The sequence below is a fragment of the Heterodontus francisci genome, chromosome 28 (assembly GCF_036365525.1).
Source record: "Heterodontus francisci isolate sHetFra1 chromosome 28, sHetFra1.hap1, whole genome shotgun sequence".
NCBI lineage: Eukaryota > Metazoa > Chordata > Chondrichthyes > Heterodontiformes > Heterodontidae > Heterodontus > Heterodontus francisci.
Genome location: NC_090398.1, coordinates 63816777 through 63838269, shown reverse-complemented (window position 1 = coordinate 63838269; position 21493 = coordinate 63816777). Strand labels below are relative to the sequence as shown.

General features: G+C 44.3%; 2 non-coding genes across 2 annotated transcripts; both read left to right on the top strand.

The window, feature by feature from the left end:
• Window positions 1-13871: 13871 nt before the first annotated feature.
• On the top strand, window positions 13872-13953 carry trnas-gcu (transfer RNA serine (anticodon GCU)). Its single transcript has one exon. It is a non-coding gene; the product is annotated as a tRNA-Ser (tRNA).
• Window positions 13954-19807: 5854 nt separating this feature from the next.
• Window positions 19808-19881, top strand: trnat-ugu (transfer RNA threonine (anticodon UGU)). The gene has a single exon. It is a non-coding gene; the product is annotated as a tRNA-Thr (tRNA).
• Window positions 19882-21493: the final 1612 nt, after the last annotated feature.

Genomic DNA, 21493 nt, shown 5'->3' with positions numbered 1-21493 from the left:
TGGAACTATATCACCGTTCCTTCACTGTGGCTGGGTCAAAATCCTGGATCTCCCTTCCTAACAGCACAACATCGACTGCAGTGGTTCAAGAAGGCAGCTCACCACCACCTTCTCGAGGGAATTAGGGATGGGCAATAAATGCAATAAATAAAAATAAAATCAATAAAAAATGACAATATCCTGTAATCCCCAAAAGTAGAAAATACATATGAAAATGAAAATATAATAAAACACAGTCAGCATGGATTTCACAAAGAAAGTCTTGATTAACCTTATCTTTGAAGAATCAACAGCAAGAGTAATATAGCAGATGTAGAAGAGTTTAAGTTAATAATGCCTCATCCTTTTAAGAGCTTGAACCAACAAATTGTGGGTTAGCAAACAAGCACACTAACTGACAGAGCTGGGTGTTATGCTTTCTCGATTCCCCTAAAGCAGGGTGTTAATGAGTTAAATCTTCAGGTTGCTGCAACCAGAATAGCCATTGTCCACGATCAGTTTTACTGTTCCAAATAAAGGGTGGAACATTCATTGTGAATCGATAGAAACAGTCTGGTCCTGCACACTGCAGACACATCCACGTCATCACCAACCAGCTCTCCTGTAATTGATGCAGTTATTTGACTTTTCCCCATTAGCTCCATGGAATTAATTTTGAAAGATTTTAAATTCTAAGAAGTTTTGTTAATTTTCAGCCCTTGAGAAGAAATCATTCCCTGGCCACAGTGGAGAGAGCATTGAATATAAAACAGTAGACTACCAGGTAACACAGTGAAAGCTTATCAGCTTATCTATAATTGCTTAGTTTTCTTACTTTTGCTCTTGTTATTTGGTTTTTCATCCTTTTCAATTCCTGACTGTGGATATTATTGTGATTAAATGTGAAAAGATGCACTGTGTCTCAGCCCCGGTATATTGGCTCTTTCTCTGTGCAGTGCTGTTTACACTCAGATACTGACAGTGTCTCTCCCTCCCTCAATTTTCCAGCCCTGACATTGCAGAAAGTGCTGTTCACAGTTATACATTCTGACTGTTTGCAGTTGATTAGTGAGAGATTATTAACATATCCTTCTGCAGCGCTGCCTCGGTTAATAACAGCAGATCTAAGTCACAGTTCAGATACAGAAACTGACGCATCAATTATTCACTCTGTTGTGATCAATATTTGCCTCTCAATCAGATCAGTTGGTCATTATCACATTGCTGTTTGTGGGTATCAGCTGCTGCATTCCTGACATTACAACAGTGATTACACTTCAAAAGTATTTCATTGTTTACAAAGTGCTTTGATATGTCCAGTGGTCTTGAAAGGTGCTATATAAATGCAAGTCTTTTCTTTCTTTATCACAACACATTGCAGTGTAAACAATGGTTCTTCATGTCATCTCTGGTGCTTCTGCCAATCACCTGATATCTGTGTCCTCTGCTTACTGACCCTTTTACCACTGGAAACAGTTTCTCCTTATTTAAACTATTAAAGAACTTCATGATTTTGAACAAATGTGTCAAATTTCTTCTGTATTTTCTCTGCTGCAAGGAGAACAACCCCAGCTTCTCCAATCTCTCCACATAACTGAAATCCCTCACCCTGCTACCATTGTGGTAAATCTCTTTTTTATTCTTTCATGGGATGTGGGCACTGCTGACACAATGTGATTCCTGTCAATGCAGCGGCCCGCTGACATCATCGGACTGTGCCAAGCTGCTCATAGGCACAGCTACATCTTGCCAGGATTAAGTGGCACATGCGCAGGATGATGTCATTGCGCAGCGCCAACATCATCGCATATCCGCGCATGGTCCATCTTCGCTCATGTGCGCTAAAGCGTCATCGGGTATCCAGCCCCTCACTCAGCTGGAGGAAGCGGCTGAATAGGAGACTTTGAGGCTGGAGCTCTCCCCCCTCGGCAACTCGCTCCAGGCCTCGACGCTTCCTCCTCTCAGCTGCTCGCTCCAAACCTCGATGCTCCCCTGGCCGATCGTTTCCCACTCGCGTCACCGAGCTCTCTGGCTGCTCTCTCTCAACCTCCCAATCCCCGCTCCAACTGATAGCTCTAGGCTGTGCCACTTCCCTCCTCTAGGCCACTCACTACTCGCTCCTACGTCACACTTCGCAGCCCACCTTACTTCTTCGGGCGGCGCGTGGAGACTGGACAAACGTGGGAGCAAGTGGCCGAGAGAAGGGAAGCAGCGCAGCATAGAGCTAGCGGCTGGAGGGGAGGGGGGGGTGGGGAGTGAGCAAGCGACCAGAGAATGGGGTGACGCGATCGGGGGACAATCGTCCAGGGAAGTGGAGGGAGCAGTGAGGTCTGGAGTGAGCGACTGTGGAGGGTGGAAGCGGCCGGTGAGAAGGAGGGGGAGAAAGCGAGTTGTGCCACCTAGTGGTTGTGTTGTCAGCAAACGCAGCCTTTATTGTCGATCCTTAATTGCCCTTGAGAAGGTGGTGGTGAGCAGCTTATTTGAGCCACTGCAGTCCATGTGTTGTACGTAAAACAACAGTGCTGTTGGGAAGGGGGTTCCAGGATTTTGATCAAGTGACAGTGAAGGAACGGTGATATAGTTCCAAGTCAAGATGGTGTGTAGCTTGGAGGGGAGCTTGCAGATGGTGGTGTTCCCATTCATTCAATGTCTTTCCAGGTTCTCAAGGTCGGGCGTTTGGAAGGTGTTGTTGAAGGAGGCTTGGTGAGTTGCTGCAGTGCATCTTGTAGATGGCACACACTGCTGCCACTGTTCACTGGTGGTGCAGGGAATGAATATTTAAAGTCGTGGATGAGGTGCTGATCAAACGAGCTGCTTTGTCCTGGACGGTGTTGAGTTTCTTTGGTGTTGTTGGAGCTCCACTCATCCAGGCAAGTGGGGAGTATTGCATCACACTCCTGACTTGTGCCTTGTAGATGGTGAGTCAGTCACAGCAGAATTTCCAGCCTCTGACCTGCTCTTGTAGCTATGCTATTTATATGGCTGATCCAATTCTGTTTCTGCTCAATGGTAACCCCCAGAATGTTGATAGAGAAGGATTCAGCAATGGTAATGTCATTGAATATCAAGGGGAGATGGTTAGATTCTCTCTTGTTGGAAATGGTCATTGTCTGGCATTTTTGTGGCGTGAATGTTACTTGCCACTTGTTAGCCCAAGCCCAATGTTGTCCAGGTCTTTCTACATGTGGACTTGGACTGCTTCAGTATCTGAGGAGATGTTAATGCGACAGAACATTTTGCAATCATCAGCGAACATCCCCACTTCTGACCTTATTACAGAGGGAAGGTCATTGATGAAGCAGCTGAAGATGGTTGGGGCCTAGGACACTACCCTGAGGAAGTCCTGAGTGATGTTCTTGGACCGAGATGATTGGCCACCAACAAGCATCACCATGTTCCTTTGCGCGATGTATGACTCCAACTAGTGGAGAGTTTTCCCCTGATTAAAATTGACTTCAATTTTGCAAGGGCTCCTTGATGCTCTTGGCAAGAGCAGTCACTGTCACCTCACCTCACCTCCTGAATTCAACTCTTCTGCCCATATTTGGGCCAAGGACATAATGAGGTCAGGAACTGAATGGCCCTGGCGGAACCCAAAATGAGCAATGAAGAGCAGGTTATTGCTGAGTAAGTGCTGCTTGATAGCACTGTCAACGACACCTTCCATCACTTTACTGATGATCAAGAGGAGGCTGATGGGGCAGTAATTGACCGGGTTGGATTTGTCCTGCTTTTTGTGTACAGAACACACCTGGGCAATATTCCACATTGCCGGGTAGATGCCAGTGTTGGAGCTGTACTGGAACAGCTTGGCTGGTGGCACGGCTAGTTCTGGAGCATAAGTCTTCAGCACTACAGCCGGGATGTTGTCAGTATCCAGAGCCTTCAGCCATTTCTTGATTTTCTTTTTATTCATTCATGGGATATGGGCGCCATCCCTAATTGCCCTTGAGAAGGTGGTGGTGAGCTGCCTTCTTGAACCGCTGCAAATATCATGTGGAGTGAATTGGATTAGCTGAAGATTGGCATCTGTGATGCTGGGGACCTCAGGAGGAGGCCGAGATGGATCATCAACTTGGCACTTCTAGCTGAAGGTGGTTGCAAATGATTCAACCTTGTATTTTGCACTGATATGCTGGTCTCCCTTATCATTAAGGATGGGAATATTTGTGGAGCCTTGACCTCCTGTTAATTGTTTAATTATCCACCACCATTCAGGACTGGATGTGACAGGACTGCAGAGCTTTGATCTGATCTGTTGGTTGTGAGATCGCTTAGCTCTGACTATTGCATGCTGCTTCCACTGTTTGACATGCAAGTAATCCTGTGTTGTAGCTTCACCAGGTTGACACCCCATTTTTAGGTCTGCTTGGTGCTGTTCCTGACATGCCCTCCTGCACACTTCATTGAACCACTATTGTTCCCTTGCCTTGATGGTAATGGTAGAGTGAGGGATATGTCAGGCCATGAGGTAACATATTGTGTTTAAATACAATTCTGCTGCTGCTGATGGCCCACAGTGCCTCATGGATGCCCAGTTTTGAGCTGCCAGATCTGTTCATTTCTTCCCTCAGAAATAATTGGAAAACAAATTCCTAAGGAATGCATGAACTAAATAAAAAGGAGAGAGAAATAAATACTGACAAAATAGATGGCAGCATTTGGAAGGTAAAAAGATTTCAGTTTTATTATTGAAGAGTGAGAGGAATATATCACACCTTGGGGCTTCTGGAAGTGGATTTACTGATAATCTGGGGAATTGATGGGAAGCTGCTTCATGGTTGGTGGAACAAACTCCCGCCCTTGGGGTGGAGCCAACAGCTGCATCCGTTCAATAACAGACAGAGTAGAAGTACTGTATCAGGTCTTGTTAGCTCAGTTGGTAGAGCATGAGACTTTTAATCTCAGGGTCTTGGATTTGAGACCCTTGTTGTGTGGTTGTTCTTCCCTTTTTCAGACTTCATCGGCAGAGAGTTCAAGGAGTGTTTGAAATTAAATTCAACAACTTCATCAGATTTCAACTACCACCCCCGCCCCGGCCCCCTCCCAGTGTAGTTGACAGGACCCTCAACCTCTGCCCTCCGCCTTCCCCTCCCTCCCAGAACTGCGACAGGGTTCCCCTTGTCCTCACTTTCCACCCCACCTGCCTACACATCCAAAGGATCATCCTCCACCATTTCCGCCACCTCCAGCGTGATGCCACCACCAAACGCATCCTCCCCTCCCCTGTCAGCATTCTGCTGGGATTGTTCCCTCCACAACACCCTGGTCCACTCCTCCATTACCCCAACACCTCGTCCCCTTCCCAAGGCACCTTCCCATGCAATCGCAGGAGATATAATACCTGGCCTTTTCCCTCCTCTCTGCTCATTATCCAAAGCCCGAGACACTCTTTTCAGGTGAAGCAGCGATTTACTTGTACTTCTTTCAATTATGTATACTGTATTCACTGCTCACAATGCGGTCTCCTCTAAACTGGGGAGACCAAACGCAGATTAGGTGGAACACCTCTGCTCAGTGCGAAAGCATGACCCTGAGCTTCTGGTTGCTTGCCATTTCAACACTCCCCCCTGTTCTCATGTCAACATTTCTGTCTTTGGCCTGTTCCAGTGTTCCAGTGAACATCAACGCAAGCTCGAGGAGCAGCACCTGGCTTTCGATTCAGCACTCTACAGCCTTGTGGACTGAACATTGAGTTCAATAACTTCAGAGCATGACTGGTGTCAGGCAACCACAAGCATTAACACACTCTTTGCCTTTGTCCCAGGACAGCTTTGTTATTTAATCTCTCCTGCCCTCTGCCCTATCAAACACCTTCCCCTTTGTTCTCTCCCACATGCCCCTCCCCTTCACTTGTTTAAAACCTAATTCTTTTTTAACCTTTGTCTGTTCTGATGAAAGGTCACAGACCTGAAATGTTTTCTCTGTTTCTCTCTCCACAGATGCTGCCAGACCTACTGAATATTTCGAGCACTTTTTGTTTTTATTTCAGATTTCCAGCATCTGCAGTATTTGGCTTTTATTATGTCAGAAAGTCTTTCCTTGATTCAAGACTCTTACCTCTCTCCAGAATCTTTCTGCAAAAGGTTGAACTTTATCTCATTTCACTCACAGCTCAGGGTCAGTGCTGCTCAGTGGGACTTCTGGCTGTCTCCCACTTCACAATCCATCAGTACTGAGATAACAATGGGGAATATTACTCACATGTTGTGTTCTGTAACTTTTTACAAACACTTTAATGTATATATTGTCTTCCAAAGGAGTGACAGAATGGTGGCTTTAGTGTGTTGTTGAAATAGCTTTGTTGAGTTCGTGCTCGAATAACAGTTAAACAGTTCTTGGTTCAATCCCAGGTTTTGGCACTTTCAACCTCTCCTGTGTCTTTTTCTTTGGCTCCAATTGTCAAGCTGCATGATTTACTCTGAAATTAGCACCAGAGAACCAAGGCACCAGCGAGCATGAGGAGCTGAAATTAGCACAGATCAAATCCACTTAATATTTCTGACTGAAGATGGTTGCAAATGCTTCAGCTTCATCTTTTGCACTGACGTGCTCAGCACCACCATCATTGAGGATGTGAATGTTTTTGGAGCCTCCTCATCTTGTTAGTTATTTAATTATCCACCACCATTCACGACTGGATGTGGCAGGACTGTGGAGCTGTGATCTGATCCTGAGGGAGATATCCGTGCGTGGAGTGGCGGGATGTATGGAAAGTGATTCTGACACGGGTGTCTGAGACTGGAGTGGAAGCTTTCTGTGGAGGTGCAGGAGTCGGCCATTCAGCCCCAGTGTTTTATAAAGGTTTAGCATAACTTATTTGCTTTTACTCTATGCCTCTATTAATAAAGCCAAGTGTCCTGTTTGCTCTGAGCAACCTTTTCAAACCTTGATCAAAAAAGATTGGTGTACATTGTCTCATTCTTCCTTCCAAACTGTATCACTTCACACTTCTCTGTGTAAAATTTTATCTGTTATGTGAAAGCCCATTTTACCAGTGTGTTTAAGTTCCTCTGAAGTGTGTTACTGTCACTGGCATAGGACGCAATTCACGAGCATTCTTTGATGCTATCTCCATGTAAAGAGCAATCTTACACGCTCGCTCAAATGTGGGATTTTGTGCGTTTAGTATCTTTTCTCATCCGCCAAGATAGCACAGATCTGTCTCATAATGTACGGTCTAAGAATGTGTCAAAGTTGCCCTGTAGTGATAAATTCTTCAGTGCCACAATGTACTCACCAACTGTTTCACTACTTTATGCTTTCTCATTCCAAATTTGTAGATTTCCGTAATCTCGCGTGTCTTCGGGTTGAGCCTCACTTCAGCGAAGAAACAGAAAATTATGATTCAAAGATTACACTGTCAATTATTCACTTCTCTGTCTTCTCCTGAACTTCGAGTTCAGATTTGTTTTTGAAGTTGAGTCACACGTTAAGACAGCACAGTTTTTGTCTTTGTGAAGGAAGTGATTTGGGAATGGCTGTTTGAAACTGTCGCTTCTTGCACAGAAATTCAGTGCAAATACTCAATCACCCACAATTTCCTCGAAAGAAATTTGTTCACAATCGCATTCGACATGGAAATTGCTTCAGCATTAATCTCACTGAAGCAGAGTGTGACCATGTTGTATGTTTCAGAGTGTTGGTGCCGTTATGTGTCACTTTTAACCGAGACTGGGAGACAGGGCAAGGTTGATCCAAGGTTGGAATATATTATCATTCAGGAGCAAGAAAAATCGAAAGGAACTAAATAAGAAAACCCAGTGTCCAGATTTGCTCTTACCTTCCAAGAGTGGAGAGGTGAGGATCAGAGCGGACCTGTGGGGCAACACCGGGAACGGAGCCTGTAAATCGACCCCGAGGATCGAGGCCCAGTCTCTTACCTTCCGGGAGCGGAGAGGCGAGGAGCAGAGCGGACCTGTGGGGGGAACACCGGGAGCGGAGCCTGTAAATTGACCCCGAGGATCAAGGTCCAGTCTCTTCCCTTCCGGGAGCGGAGAGCAGTCGAACCTCTTCCAATGCGCCGGAATATTGAACAAAAAAGGCAAACAGTGACATCAGAGGAGAGCTGCAAGCCGATTGCTTGGTAAGAAGCAGCTGTTTGAATATCTTAAAAAATAAGGGGAAAGTTGTTTTTTTTTGTTGGAAAAAAAATCCTCTGGTGATAAGGTGAGTACTACTAAAGTGTTTTTTTTTTAAGGACTTTAGATTGAAGTGGGTAGAACAATTACCCTAGTATAATTAGTATTTTTTAATGAAGGTAGTAACTAATTAACCTAAGGGTAAGTCATGACAGGAGAGCTCAGCCCCATGATATGCTCCTCCTGCGCTTTGAGGGAAATCAGGGACGCTTCCAGTGTCCCTGGTGACCATGTCTGCAGGAAGTGTATCCAGCTGCAGCTAGTGACTACCCGCATTACGGAACTGGAGCTGCAGGTGGATTCACTGTGGAGCATCCGCGATGCTGAGGACGTTGTGGATAGCATGTTTAGTGAGGTGGTCACAATGCAGGTAATGGCTGCACAGGCAGAAAAGAGATGGGTGACCACCAGACGGAGTAGCAGGTAGTGCAGGAGTCCCCTGTGGCCATCCACCTCTCAAACAGATATACCGCTTTGGATACTGTTGCGGGGGGATGACCTCCCAGGGGAAAGCAGCAACAGCCAAGTTTGTGGCACCACGGAGGGCTCTGCTGCACAGCAGGGGAGGAAAAATGTTGCAAGAGCTATACTGATCGGGATTCTATAGTAATGGGTGCAGTTTGGCGTTTCTGTGGTCACAAACGAGACTCCAGGATGGTATGTTGCCACCCTGGTGCTAAGGTCAAGGATGTCTCGCAGCGGCTGCAGGACATTCAGAAAGGGGAAGGTGAGCAGCCAGAGATCGTGGTCCATATTGGTACTAACGACATAGGCAGGAAGAGAGATGAGGTCCTGCAAAGTGAATATAGGGAGTTAGGCAGAAGGTTAAAAAGCAGGACCTCTAGGGTTGTAATCTCAGGATTATTCCACGTGATAGTGAGGGTAGGAATAGGAGGATAAGGCAAATGAATGCGTTGCTGAAGACTGGCGAAGGCGGGAGGGCTTCAGCTACTTCGATCATTGGGATCTCTTCTGGTGCAGAGGTGACCTGTACAAGAAGGATGGGTTGCATCTGAACTGGAGGGGGACCAATATCCTTGCAGGGAGGTTTGCTAGTACTACTCAGGAGGGTTTAAACTAGTCTTGCAGGGGGTGGGATCTAAAGTAGTAATCTCTCAGATGAGATGGCTGAGGCAAATGTAGAGGTTAAAGCAAGCAAGTCCAGTAGGCAGGCTGGGCAGGGGCAGGACAGGGAGCGTGGAAGGTCTGGTAGGCTAAACTGCATTTACTTTAATGAAAGAAGCCTGACAGGTAAGGCAGATGAACTCAGAGCATGGATCGGTACATGGGATTGTGATATTGTAGCTATTACGGGAACGTGGTTGAGGGATGGACAGGAGTGGTAGCTCAATGTTCCGGGGTACCGAAGCTTTCGGCGTGACAGAGGTGGAGGTAAGAGAGGAGGGAGAGTTGCACTATTGATTAGGGAGGACATCACGGCAGTACTTAGAGAGGATATCCGGGGGGGAATGTCCAGCGAGGACCTGTGGGTAGAAGTTAGAAATAAGAAAAGGGTGATCACTTTGATGGGATTATACGATAGGCCCCCCAATAGTCAGAGGGAAGTGGAGGAGCATATACGTAGGGAAATCACAGATAGGTGTAGGAATTATAGGGTTGTAATAGTGGGTGATTTTAACTTCCCTAATATTGACTGGGCTGCCTTCGTGCTAAGGGATCAGATGGGGAAGAATTTGTTAAATGTGTCCAGGATAGTTTTCTGAAGCAGTATATGGGTGGCCCTACCAGAGAAGGGGCTACACTCGACCTCCCCTTAGGAAATGAGGCTGGGCAGGTGGTTGATGTGTCAGTGGGGGAGCACTTTGGGACCAGTGACCATAACTCTATTAGCTTCAAGATAGTTCTGGAAAAGGATAGGACTGGTCCTCAGGTTGAAGTCCTAAATTGGGGGAAGGCTAATTTCGATGGCATCAGACAGGAACTCTCAAAAGTTGAATGGGAGAGGCTGTTTGCAGGTAAGTGGGAGGCTTTTAAAAATGAGATAGGAAGAGTTTAGGGCAGGCATGTTCCTGTTAGATGGAAGGGCAAGCTGACAAGTTTAGGGAACCTTGGTTGACGAGTGACATTGAGGTATGGTCAGGACAAAGAAGGAGGCATATGTCAGGTATTGGCAGCTGGGATCGAGCGACTCACTCGAGGAGTACAGGGGATGTTGGAGTACACTTAAGAAGGAAATTAGGAGGGCGAAAAGGGGCCATGGGATTTCCCTGGCACATAAGATACAGGAGAATCCTAAAAGATTCTATAAGTATTTTAAGAGTAAAAGGGTAGCTCGGGAGAGAGTAGGTCCCCTTAAGGATCAGTGTGGCAATCTATGTGTGGAGCCACAGGAAATGGGCGAGGTCTTAAATGAATATTTCTCATCCGTATTTACCGTGGAGAAGGTCATGGAAGCTAGTGAGTTCAAGGGAAGGAACACTGATATCCTGGAGCATATCAACATTACAAAGGAGGAGGTGTTGGAGGTTTTGAAGTGCATTAAGGTGGATAAATCCCCAGGGCCTGACCAGGTGTATCCTAGGATGCTATGGGAAGCAAGGGAGGAGATTGCTGGGGCCCTGGCAGAGATTTTTGTGTCATCGTTAGCCGCGGGTGAGGTACCGGGAGACAGGAGGATAGCTAATGTTGTGCCTTTATTAAGATGGGAAGAAGGGATAAGCTAGGAAACTACAGGCCGGTGAGTCTTACATCAGTGGTGGGAAGGTTATTGGAAGGCATTCTGAGAGACAGAATTTATATGCTTCTGGAAAGGCATGGTCTGATTAGCGATAGTCAGCATGGCTTTGTGCGTGGGAAATCATGTCTCACGAATTTGATTGAGTTTTTCAAGGAAGTGACCAAGAGGATTGACGAGGGCAGGGCGATGGATGTTGTCTACATGGACTTTAGCAAGGCCTTTGACAAGGTCCCACTTGGTAGGCTGGTCCAGAAGGTTCGAACAAATGGGATCCAGGATGAGCTAGCAAATTGGATGCAAAATTGGCTTGGTGATAGGAGGCAGAGGGTGGTAGTGGACGGTTGTTTTTCAGATTGGAGGCCGGTGACCAGTGGTGTGCCGCAGGGATCGGTGCTGGACCCCCTGTTGTTTTTCATATATATTAATGACTTGGATGTGAATGTAAGGGGCATGATTAGTAAGTTTGCAGAAGACACCGAAATTGGTGGTATAGTGGACAGTGAAGAAGGTTGTCTAAGGTTACAACAGGATATAGATCAACTGGGAAAGTGGACAAGGGCTTGGCAAATGGAATTTAATGCAGACAAGTGTGAAGTGATGCATTTTGTGAAGTTAAGCCAGGGCAGGACATATACAGTGAATGGCAGGGCTCTGGGGAGTGTTGTTGAGCAGAGAGACCTTGGTGTGCAAGTACATAGTTCCCTGAAAGTGGCAACACAGGTAGACAGGGTGGTGAAGAGGGCGTATGGCATGCTTGCCTTCTTTAGCCGAGGCATTGAGTACAAGAGTTAGGACGTCATGTTACAGTTATACATAACGTTGGTTAGGCCATATTTGGAGTACTGTGTGCAGTTCTGGTTGCCGCATTACAGGAAAGATGTGATTAAGCTAGAAAGGGTGCAGAAAAGAATCACAAGGATGTTGCCTGGTTTGGAGGGCTTGAGTTATCAAGAGAGATTGGACAGGCTGGGTCTGTTTTCCCTGGAGCGAAGGAGGCTGAGAGGAGACATGATAGAGGTATATAAAATTATGAGAGGCATAGATAGCATAGATAGCCAGAGTCTGTTTCCCATAGGAGGGTTGACTAAAATTAGAGGGCATAGCTTTAAGGTGAGAGGGAGGAGGTTTAAAGGGGATCAAAGGGGTAAATTTTTCATATAAAGAATCGTGGGTATCTGGAATGAGCTGCCTGAGGAGGTGGTGGAGGCAGGAACAGTAGTGACAATTAAGAGGCATCTGGACAGGTACTTGAATGAGCAAGGCATAGAGGGATATGAAATTAATGCAGGCAGGTGGGATTAGTATAGATAGGCATTATGGTCGACATGGATGCGGTGGGCCGAAGGACCTGTTTCTATGCTGTACGACTCTATGACTATTTGAGAATCTGAAGATCCGCTTGGGGAAAGCGAATCAGAGCAGAATGAAGGGTGAACTGTCCGACTGACCAGAAGAGATGAAGACACAGCTCAGTCAGCACATTCCCCTGGTTTATGATGCTGGAATATTTCTCACACAGAAATTATTCAACCCAATGACAAACATTCTTACAGCTGATAATTTATGCGACTGATTTAAGGACTGTCTCTCATGTGGTCACCGAGTGACGGTGAAAAGATATTAAACTTTGTTCTATTCAGTCCAGCTGCGATGAACTTTCAATGTTTCCGCCTTTTATAAACATTATTTGAAGGGTCTCGGTAACAGTATTCAGTGTTGATGAGAGTGGGGTCTGGGTGAGCAGCTGCTGAGTGTGACAGGGTCAGGACTGGATGCAGGAAGTTCTCTGACAGTCTCTCTCTCTCTCTCTCTCTCTGATGGGTTTGAGTTGATTTACAACTGGCAGCTGTTGGTGTTTCGATAAATGAAGGAAGTTCTCTAACCATTTTTGGACAGACAGTGTAGCATAAGAATGTAAAGGGTTAATGCTGAAGACAGTGGGATCAACCTCTCCCACTGTCAGAGTGATGATGTAACAGTCACATGAGATGAGGTTTGGGAGAAGAGAGAGCAGCACCAAGGATGCCAGCTTAGGAGGCTTGATGAGTGTGTATATAGTATTGTGTAAATTAGAAAAGAGTTCTTAGTTCTTTCAGCAGGAAATGTGTCCAGAAAATATTGAGAAACTCACAATTTTATTATTCAGGAGTTGGAACACAGATATTAATTCCAAGTGACAGTTCTGGGTTCATTTCACAAAAAAAGTAGTGAATAATATTGCTCACTGATTGAAATCCCCCAGTGAGGAGACAGTTAAACAGGTGATCTGTTGGGGCATCCTTCAATCCAAGGTTTCGGCAGCATTTAATCTCCCTTTTTGGTGAAATTCTCTGTTATTTGCAACCTTTTTATCCAGCTTTGATGGGCAAGTGAAAAAACTGAAAAAAGTAAACAGTTCCATCCTTTCTTTTCTTCCTTCTTCCCTTCTTTCTATCAGTTTCTCTTTTCTGTCCCAGATCAATATAATGATGAGAATCCCAATTGAAACAGTTGTTTCTGGTGTTTTATCCATTCCAATTAAAATTCAACATTCCAGTCAAATCTATTTGTTATTCCACAGTGTCTCTCCATGTGTTTTATTCTGTTGTATTCTCTCATAGTCTGTTTGATGATAAATGTTACATCTCACTCTCTGTTCTGGTGAAGATCAGAAGCAGTAATATCTGTTTACGCCACCTGACAAGTCGGCTGAGGCTGTGTCTCTCTGATCATGTGGAGTTAAAGCAATTCTTCCAGTCAGTTCAGTCGTCATTTCATGAGAAATTAGAATTCATCATGACTTCGTCAGTGACCTAATGGTTCAGATGTCTGAGTGATGTTAATCATGGTGTGATCAAATGTTTGTATGTTCCAGTCTTTCCGTGGTGAGTTTTCACACTGAGTAGAAACGTGTTGGACGTGGTCTGGAATGTTTCACACCGCTCCATTCCCAACAGGCCATGACCTGATGTGATGGAAATTTCATTTACTTACAGAAGCTACATTTCCATCATTGCACATCTGGCTGCACAGTCAGGATCTGAGCTGAAGGTGACCATTACGCCAAAACAGTTGACAAGGTGGTGGAGCGGTTAACATGATGGATTGCTAATCCATTGTGCTTCGCGCGCGTGGGTTCAAATCCCATCCTTGTTGTCTGTTTATGAACTGTCTAGTACATTGTTGTTTCCAGGGGGGGAAATTTTGTGTTAAGTCGGCCTGGAAACCTGTTCTTGTCAATATCTAGAAGGTGATTCCAGAATTGTTTATACTTTATTAAAATTGAGACAGACAATTGGAATTCTTCACCCAAATTGGACTGGAATGAAGATCAAATTGGGATCACGAAAAGGAGGAAGATTTTTCCCTCCCTCCCTTCCTTCCATCTTTACTTTCTCTGGATTTACACCAAATGAAAGACTAACGGGAAAAGCATCGGCGAGGGAGCAGAAGCAGAACATTATCCTTTGGCAAGAAATTTATTTTCAAATCTTCTTGTTAGATTAAGTGAGTGAGCAATGCTTTGGCAGATGGAGTTTAAAATGAGGGGTCATCTAGTACCTACCAAAGATAGATCAGAGTGTTTTTTATAAGTGGTGAGATGTTAGAAACTGGAGAAGCAGAGACCCGAGTGCTGAATCACTAAAAGCTAGTGGACTGGTAGAAAATAATGTGAAAGGCTAATGGAATCTGAAGATTGGAACTCATGTTGTAGTTATATAAAGCTCTGTGCTCCTGAAGTAAATGTCCCAGCCTGAATTGTGGGGAATCTTTGGAGAGTGATTTGGTTTTTATTCATTCTTGGGCGCGAGTATCGCTGATAAGTCTAGCATTTATTACCCATCCCTAATTGCCCTTGAGAATGTAGTGGTGAGCTGCCTTCTTGAACCACTGCAGTCCATATGGTGTAGGAACACCCACAGTGCTATTGGGGAGGGAGTTCCAGGATTGTGACCCAACAATAGCGAAGAAATGGCGATATAGTTCCATGTCAGGATGGTGAGTGACTTGGAGGGGAAACTGCAGGTAGTGAGTTCCCATGCATCTGCTGCCCTTGTCCTTCGAGGTGGTAGTGGTCACGGGCTTGGAAGGTGCTGTTGAAGGATACTTGGCAAGTTACTGCAGTTCATATGGAGATGGTACACACTGCAGCCACTGTGTACTGGTGGTGGAGGAAGTGAATGTTTAAGGTGGTGGGTTAGGTTCTGATCAAGTGGGATGCTTTGTCCTGGATGGTGTTGAGCTTCTTGAGTGTTGTTGAGTGAGGTGTATTCCATCACACTCCTGACTTGTGCCTTGTAGATAGTGGACAGGTTTTGGTGTATCAGGAGGTGAGATACTTGCTGCAGAATTCCCAATCTCTGACCTACGCTTATGGCCGCAGCATAGATGTGACTGGTCCAGTTTAGTTTCTGGTCAATGGTAACCCCCAAGATGTTTATGGTGAGGGATTCAGCGATGGTAATGCTGCTGAATATCAAAAGGTGGATGGTTTGATTTTCTCTCATTAGAGATGTTCACTGCTTAGCACTTGTGTGGCCAGAAGGTTGCTTGTCACTTATCAGCTGAGAATGTTGTATAGGTCTTGCTGCTTGTGGGCACAGACTGCTTCAGTATCTGAGGAATTGTGAATCAGCAGGGAACATTCCCGCTTCTGACTCTTCTGAGTCAAAAATGAAACAGCTGAGGATGTCTGGACCTAGGACACTACCCTGAGAAACTCCTGAGGCAATGCCTGGGCTGAGATGAATGGCCTCCACTAACCACAACCATCTTGCTTTGTGCGAGGTACGACTCCACCAAGTGGAGAGTTTTCCCCCGATTCGAATTGACTTCAATTTTGCTAGGGATCCTTGATGCCAAACTCACTCAAGGGCAATCACTCTCACCTCTCCTCTGGAATTCCACTCATTCGTCTCTGTTTGAAACAATCTGCAATGAGGTTATAAGAACAGAAGAACAGAAGAAATAGTAGCAGGAGTAGGCCATTTTGCCCCTCGAGCCTGCTCCGCCATTCAATAGGATCATGGCTGACCTGATCATGGCCTCACTCCCACTTTCTTCCTGCTCCCCATAACCCTTGACTTCCTGGTAGATAAAAGTCTGTCGAACTCAGTCTTGAAGACATTCAATGATCCAGCCTCTATTGCTCTCTGCGCTAGAGAATTCCAAAGATTAATGAATCTCTGAGAGAAGAAATTCGGCCTCATTTCCTTCTTAAATGGAAAACCCCTAATTCTGAAACCGTGTCCCTGAGGTCTAGATTCCACCATGAGGGGAAACATCCTCTCAGCATCTACCCCGTCAAGCCCCCTCAGAATTTTATATGTCTCAATACGATCACCTATCATTTTTTCTCAGTTCCAATGAGTACAGGTCCAGCCTGCTCAACTCTCCTCATAAGACAACCCCTTCATCACAGGAATCAATCCAGTGAACCTTCTCTGAACTGCCTCCGCTGCAAGGATATCCCTCCTTAAATAAGGAAACCAAACCTGTACACGGTACTCTAGGTGTGTTTTTACCAACACCCCTGTACATTTGCAGCAAGACTTCTCTACTTTTGTCCTCCATTCCCTTGAAATAAAAGGTAACATTCCATTTGCCTTCCTAATTATTTGCTCTACCTGCATGCCAACTTTTAGTGATTCATGTACAAGGACACCCAGATCCTTCTGCACCGTAGCATTCTGTAGTCTCTTGCAATTTTAGTAATATTTTTCTTTTCCATTCTTCCTACCAAAGTGGATAACCTCACATTTTCCCACATTATACTCTACCTGCTAGTATTTGCTTGGAGCCGAGAGACCATGGCAGAACCTAAACTGAGCATCGATGAGCAGATTATTGCTAAGTGTGCGGTGCTTGATCGCACTGTTGATGACATCTTCCATCACTTTGCTGATGATTGATAGTAGACTGATGGGGCGGCAATTGGTCAGATTGCATTTGTCCTGATTTTTTTCATGGAGAGGGCACACTTGGGCAATTTTCCACATTGTCCAGTAGATGCCTGTGTTGTAGCTCTACTGGAACAGCTTGGCTGAGAGTGCAGCTAGTTCTGGAGCACAAGTCTTCAGTACTAGAGCCGGAATGTTGTTAGGGCCCATAGTTTTTGCTGTATCGAGTGCCTTCATCTGTTTCTTGCTTTCATGTGGAGTGAATCGAATTGGCTGAAGACTGGAAACTGTGATGCTGGGGACCTCAGGAGGCCGAGATGAATCATCCACTGAGCAATTTCTGACAGAAGATTGTTAGAAATGCTTCAGCTTTGGCTCCAGCATCATTGAGGATGGGGATGTTTTTGGAGCTTCCTCATCTCATCTGTCCACCATCATTCATGACTGGATGTGGTAGGACTAAGGACCTGTGATCTGATCGTGAGGGAGATATCCTTGCATGGAGTGGTGGGATCTGTGGAGAGTGATCCTGACGAGTGTGTGTAAACCTGGAATGGAAGCTTTCTGTGGAGGTACAGGAGTAGGCCATTCAGACCCAGTATTTTATAAAGGTTTATCATAACTTATTTGCTTTTACTCTATGTCTCTATTAATAAAGCCAAGTGTCCTGTTTTCTCTTAGCAGCCTTTTCAAACCTTCTAAGATTGGTGTACATTGTCTCTTTGTTCTTGCACCCACTTTAGAATTGTAACATTTCATTTAGATGGCCTCTCCTTATTCTTCCTCCCAAATTGTATCACTTCACAATTCTCTGTGTAAATTTTATCTGCCATTTGAAAGCCCATTTTCCAGTTTTTTTAAGCTCCCCTGAAGTGTGTTACTATCACTGGCACAGGATGAAATTCCCGAGCATTCTTTGATGCTATCTCCATGGAAAGAGCAATCTGACACGCTCGCTCAAATGTCGGATTTTGTGTGTTTCGTATCTTTTCTCATTCACCAATATAAGCACAAATCTGTCTCATAATATACCGTCTAAGAATGTGCCAAAGCTGCAATGCAGTGATAAATTCTTCAGTGTCACAATGTACTCACCAACTGATTCACTACTTTTCTGCTTTCTGGTTCCAAATTTCTAGCTTGCCGTGATCTCTCGTGGCTTAGGGTTGAAATGTTCCTCTAACTTGGTGATGATTGTTTTGAATGGCACATCTTTTGCCTTGATGGGAGCAGGAAGCTTTGTCAGCTGGTCATACACTTCCAGGCTAATTTCCATTAGCAAAATTGCTTTCTTGCCCTCAAGAATTGCTTTATTCAGAGTCTTGACCTCTATATTTTCATCTTCACATTCCAAGATGTTATTAGCTCTGAAAAACATTTCAATTCTTTCAATATATGAACTGAATGGTTCTCGAGCCCTCTCATATGTTCCGAGCCATGTATCCCATGGGTGTAGCCATATTTTCCCAAAATATCACTTTGAATCGGATGCACACTGAGACCCTGCGGCATCTCATTCAACTGAGGAGACAGTCTGTGGCCCAGGCTTCACACAACCCACCCAAAATCTCCATCATCCGAGCAGGTAGCTCACCAGGAGCTGGCTGATCTTGTTCACTGCCGTCCCTGCTGCTGTTTGCTGCCAATATTTTCGGACTTTTATCTCATCCTCATCACCATTTTCTCTGATATATTCAGGGGGCATCAGCAGAGAAAATATACACCAAGTGTGGGAAGTGCAAGGAATTGTTTATTTACATCATTACCTCATGAACATAATATACAAATACATTACATGTGTGAATCACATCTTGATCACTATTACCTTTATACCAGATGTGTCTGAATAAATGGAACCCCGTCACAATAAACACTGTCACCTTTCAATGTTTAGCGGAGAGGTTTGACGGCCTGGTGTGTGTGATTCCCACATTAATGTGTTTGTACAAAGTTCGGAGAAAGACGGAGATATGAATAATTTGTTGGGAAATCTTTAAGCATATCTCCATGTCTCTCACGCACAAAGAACTGCAAACACATGGATTCAGAAAGAACCTGAGTGCAAAATCAACAGAAAAAAACACAGCCAGAGAGACTTGCAGTAACCTGTAGCTCAGGGAAAGTACATGATGTCATGGAAGGGACTTTGAATTTTTTTTTTGTGAATTTTATTTTGTTGAGGAAATTATAATCAAACTGAATAAATGTAAGACCAGTTATTTTTCAAGAGGGCACTGAAAGTATTAATTTGACAACTATGTTGACAAGTTGTCACAACTCAAGATAAATGCAGAACAGAAGCCCTGGTAACGGGGAAATGTGGACAGAGAAGTCAGTCGTGCCTCTTGATTGGACAAGCCCGGCAGCAGCAGCGTGCACGAAAGAGGGCAGAAAAATCGCAAGCTTTTGTTTGGAGCAGTCATTGTGTTTTACCTTCTGGAGTGAGCAGCTGATAAAGTTAGCCAGAAGAAGTGTCAAGGAATGAGAGAAGACCGCAACCCACCTTGTTTTGCAGCAAATCTTGAAAAGACTCTGAGAAGTTCACTGTGTCAATTCGTCTCATATTCTGTCTTTGAAGAAAGCCTGCTAAAATTAATTCTCAACCCCGCCTCTAAATAAACTCTTTTAAAAGAAGCGAGTGACCTGTGTACATGTACTCGGAAATTAGACTGCATGTCAATTTTGGAACAACATATCTCATCTGCTGTTTTCTTCAGAAATGAGCAAGTAATCAGTCCAAGTGTTTTTTTTTTGTCTTTAACAGAGCCCTGAATTGTATAGAAAAATCCCTTTTTTTTCAGTATGTATGTGTGCGTGTGTTCAGCTGAGGTAAGAAAGGGACTTTAAATGTTGGTTAAGGTAAAAAGGGAACTTTTAAAATTTCCACCTGTGTGTTTATGCTTTACTTCATGATTAGTTAAAACTTGTTCTATAAGAAACTGATAATTTTGTTGTTCATTAAGTGTCTCCTATTCTGGGAAAAATAGAGCATATGATTGACTGTATCAGTAAGTGGGAAAAGTTAAAATTTTTGTTGTGACCTGTGGAGAAGTGGGATGAGAATAAATAGTAACCACCTCAGATTTCAATTGCAACAACACTTGTGATCTGGCTCTGTAGCTTAGTTGGTTAAAGTATCTGTCTTGTAAACAGGAGATCCTGGGTTCGATTCCCAGCAGAGCCTTGTTTCATATTTGCAATATGCTTGAGAAGTTTCCGTATCAACATTTATGTCTGTGTCTTGTGAACTTTAACTTAGAATTCAAATTACATGATGAATTTCATTCACAGGAGAAAACAGCCTTTGTGAAGGATGTGAGTTTGGAATGGCTGTTACTCCTCGTTCAGAAATTCAGTGCTGATATTTCAAAGGCAACTTCTTTGATACAAATTTGTTCACAGTTGCATTCGACCTGGAAAAAAAGCTCGACCCTAATCTCACTGAAGGAAAGTGTGACCGTGTTGTCTGTTTCAAAGTGTGTGTGTCATTATGTGTTGCTTGCAACTGAGACTGGGACACGACACAAGTGGGAGGGTTGATCTGAGGTTTGGAATATTTCTCAGTCAGGAACAAGAAAAATCAAAGGAACCAAATAAGAAAACCATTGTCTCATGTGGTTACCGAGAAACGGTGAGAAGATATTAAACTTTGTTCCATTCAAAACAGCTGTGAACTTTGACCTTTCCTGCCTTTTCTCAACAGTATTTGAAGTGTCTCGGTAACAATGTTCAGTGTTGAGGAGAGTGGGGTCTGGGCGAGCAGCTGCTGAGTGTGACAGGGTCAGGACTGGATGCAGGAAGTTCTCTGACAGTCTCTCTCTCTCGCTGATGGGTTTGAGTTGATTTTCAACTGGGAGCAGCTGGTTTTTCGATAAATGAAGGAAGTACCCTCTCACCATTTTTTTCTGACTGACAGTGTAGGAAAGGGTGAAAAGGGTTAATGCTGAAGACAGTGGGATCAACCCCTCCCACTGTCAGAGTGATGATGTAACAGTCAAATGAGATGAGATTTGGGAGAAGAGAGAGCAGCACCAAGGATGCTAGCTTAGGAGGCTTGATGAGTGTGTATACAGTATTGTGTAAATTAGAAAAGAGTTCTTAGTTCTTTCAGCTGGAAGTGTGTCCAGAAAATATTGATAAAGTCACAATTTTATAATTCAGGAGTCGGAACACAGATATTAACTCCAAGTGACAGTTCTGGGTTCATTTAACAAACGTAGAGAATAATATTACTCACTGCTTGAAATCCCCCAGTGAGGAGACAGTTAAACAGGTGATCTGTTGGGGCATCCTTCGATCCAAGGTTTCGACAGCACTTAATCTCCCTTTCTGGTGAAATTCTCTGTTATTTGCAACTTTTTTTATCCAGCTTTGATGGGTGAGTGAAAAAACTGAAAAAAGTGAACAGTTCCATCCTTTCTTTTCTTTCTTCTTCCCTTCTTTCCATCAGTTTCTCTTTTCTGTCCCAGATCAATGAGAATCCCAATTTAATCTGCTGTTTTATCCATTCCAATCAGAATTCAACATTCCAATCAAATCTATTTGTTATTCCACAGTGTCTCTCCATGTGTTTTATTCTGTTGTATTCTCTCACAGTCTGATTGATATTCAAAGTTACATCTCACTCTGTTCTGGTGAAGATCAGAAGCAGTAATATCTGTTTGCACCACCCACCAAGTCGGCCTGAGGCTGTGCCTCGCTGATCATGTGGAGTTAGGAACATAGGAACATAGGAGCAGGAGTCGGCCATTCAGCCCATCGAGCCTGCCCCACCATTCAATATGATCATGGCTGAT